The following is a 3,476-nucleotide window of genomic DNA, read 5'->3' on the forward strand; positions in this document are numbered from 1 at the left end:
GAGCCACACAGGCCCCCCTATTATAGCCACTTTTTAAAAGAATACTATTAATTGAAAAGAGAATATAAGGAAAACAGTGAAAGCATAAAAGTAAGAGTGAGCATATTTTACACAATTTATTTGTAAACTTTTTCAGGTTAATATAGGAAATTTGCCTGTATAACAGTGGAATTTCTGTTCTTTGTATTAATACTATGTTCTTTATATTAATATAATATTTTATATTATATTAAAAGTGAAATTTCACTTTTGTTTCTCTGAAATGATTCCTGGAAAATATAGTTATTTTTCCACTTATAAAAATATTGTAATTAAAAAGTGCTTCGGATATTTGGATATTTATAAATTAAACATCCATGGTAATAAGAAGGAAAAGTTTACCAGTTGATCACAAGATTGATAAATTCATCTACACTCAACATTTTATATTTTGATCTTCTAAATTTTAGATCCTAGGTGTATGTCTTCTCCAATCATAAACCAATCAGTAGAAAACCAATAGTGAATTCCTATAAAAGCCTACTCATAAGTCATCCTAAAGAATTGATAGTCTTCTAAGATCACTCAAATTGATTAATTATTATCATTGCTATTTTACTTGAGATTCATAATTTCTTCCATGATTGGAGAACAACAGAAATGCAAAAGGAAGTTATTATCTCTTGTTCTGAGATGTCAGAGTATATGGATTATTTTCTTTTGGGAAAAAAATTTTGGTTTTTTTTTTTTTTTCTTTAAATGACTAGAAAAATAAAGATGAGCATTCAAATAATGATCATCCCAGAAATAATGAATTTAGGTAGGTTTTAACATATTGAGAATTTTTTTTAATCTCTTTTGGTATAAAGAGCGAAAGTACTACATATTAAAATAATACCGTGCAAGAAAAAATTTCAGGAAAATATTTTATTTAGTCAGATTCTTGGCTATACTTATACTTATATATACTTATACAGAAAGGTCTGTTACATAGGTATTAATCTTTCCATGTATATTTTCTTTGGTATAAGAAAGGGGAGAAATAATTAAAATTGTTGAAAACAAAAGAGAATCAGCCTTAGGGAGAGGATGTGGGATGACTGGCTTTTGGGAGAAACTAGTTAATTTCTTTTTGAGCAGAATTTGAAAGTAAATACAGAAGGAAGACCACTGTCTTAAGAATATCAACATTTCCTGAATGTCTTCCTTTCTAGTTGGATTTCCTATCCATGGAGAAATGGAAATAGAGATGTTTTCTTCAGTCTTCTGAAACTCATGTGAAGACAGGTAAGTGAATTATTAAAGCTTAATTTTTGTTTGTATTTCTTTGAATTACTCTATTAAACATAACTTAAGAATGATATAACGTTTAAACTGCAGGTACTTATATAGGATGAATACTGAAAATTATGACAGAGAAAAAGACAAAAATCTGGAAACATAGTATAGAATTATCCTAATTAATTTTCAGAATTTTCCACTGAAACTACATTTAGTTTTAGCTTTTTGACCATATTTACCACAGAATAGTTGTTGTGTAATACTTTTGTTGAAATATTAGGCCTTAGCAAATTAATAAGATTCTTTGAATGTCAAAATGTGAGTTTTCCTGAATCTTTTTTATTTCCATTCAACTGGGTTATTTTCTTCTTTTTATTTCTTTTTTTTTTTTAATCATCCGAATGGAAGGTCTGAGTTTGAATAACCTGTGATTCTATAAAAGAGCATAAATTATCTCTGAGACTATTTATAATATATAATCTATTATTCATTATATTATTTATATAGCATAAGTATAGAATATAGAAATATTCAAATAACTATTTGCAAAATGTCTTGTCTGATCATTCCACATGTGCTATGTCACTAGTCCAACCATTAGCATAGCCTCGGTTGCTGAGTTAATTAGTTTATCCTTAACCAAACACAGTTTTAATTGTGTCATATTTTTGTAATATATATCTTATTTACTGATTTCTTTCATAAAATATTTCTGGAAAATAAAGGGAATGAAGGCTTGGTGGTGAATATAACCAAGTAGATATAAAAATGTTGAAGTCATCAAGAGAAATATAAAATGCTACATTGATCAATTTTTGAGCATGTCTGGGCAGACCAAAGAACAGTCTGCTCCCAAGATGACCACACAATGATGCCTCTGGCAGGGGTCAGACAGGTGAAACAAATTATAGCAGGTGTGTAATTAGGAAACAGGACTGCAACTATAAAATTAACCTCGATAAAGAATCTTAAAGTTTCTTGTTTTGTAATAAAAGTTCAGATGCAAAAAGATTGAGCTCTCTGAGAGGGAATTGTGTGTTTCACACATTTTTTAATTTCTTGAAGCCTGATAAATTGTTTATCATCCATCAGATGCTGACTAAATACTTATGATATAATAGGTTGATATTTTATCAGAAACTATATAGGTCTATTATGAAATATTTTACAACCAAAAGGAAAACCAACCAAATTGACTTTAAATATTCAGCTGAAAGTTACTAAGTCTGAAATATTGGTTTGGAAAATTACGTAGTTAGACAAATATATATATATACAGTGACTGATTCTCATTATTCTGTACTAATTGCCCTCTCTCTAAATACCAAATGTTGGATGATTTCAATTTTTAATTCACATCAAAAAAAATATAAGTCCAGCCAAAATAACATTGTCTCTTCCTTTAAAATGCTGTGTTTTATCTTTAAGCTTCTGACATGACTTCTCTTTCCATCAGTATGAATTTGATAAGAAAGGGCAGCTTTTATGTGCTTAAAGTAATAGATGGAAAACTAAAATACAAGACTTCATGACCATAGTGTATGGAAAGGAATACTGATGACTTGAAGTGGCTGTGCCTTCCTCTTCTGATTTTTTTTGTAAATGATGCAATGCATTATCTTTTAGTTCTACTCTAGAGCACCGCTTTCTACGTAATAATAAAGAATTATTGCCTGAAATGGGGAACTTTGTTTCTCAATGGAAAAAAAAAAATGTTTCATTACGATCAGTACACAGTGCATTTTTTCAAAAAAGTCTTCATTTTATGTTCCTAAGGGGAATTCAGAGTGACCAATATGAAGTAATTATTTGAAATGAGAGCACGCTTTCCTAAGACTCCAGCTCACAGAAATAAAAAGATATTTTTAACATAACTTGTACTATTTTTAACAGAATTGTCACATTCAGGTCACAAAAATAATTATAGCATATGGTGCTTTACAGAAAACTGAAGTCTCTTCAAGTATTAGAAGAGGCTTTCTAATACTTCTTAAGTTGTTTCCAACCATATCTCGAAAAGTCGAGAACTCTGGGGATAGCCATATTTGTAATAAGTGAATGTTTTATAAGTGATCAGGGTGATAAAACCTAAAATCATAGATTCTCTGGAAGATTTAAAATGAAGCAAATGTAAAATGTTTTGTAATAATAATAATAATAATAATAATAATAACTAGTATGTATTGAACATAATATGTGAGGAATACCTAGGTATC

The sequence above is a fragment of the Ursus americanus genome, chromosome 7, assembly GCF_024610735.1.
Source record: "Ursus americanus isolate L20-20 chromosome 7, mUrsAme1.1.p, whole genome shotgun sequence".
Classification (NCBI taxonomy): domain Eukaryota; kingdom Metazoa; phylum Chordata; class Mammalia; order Carnivora; family Ursidae; genus Ursus; species Ursus americanus.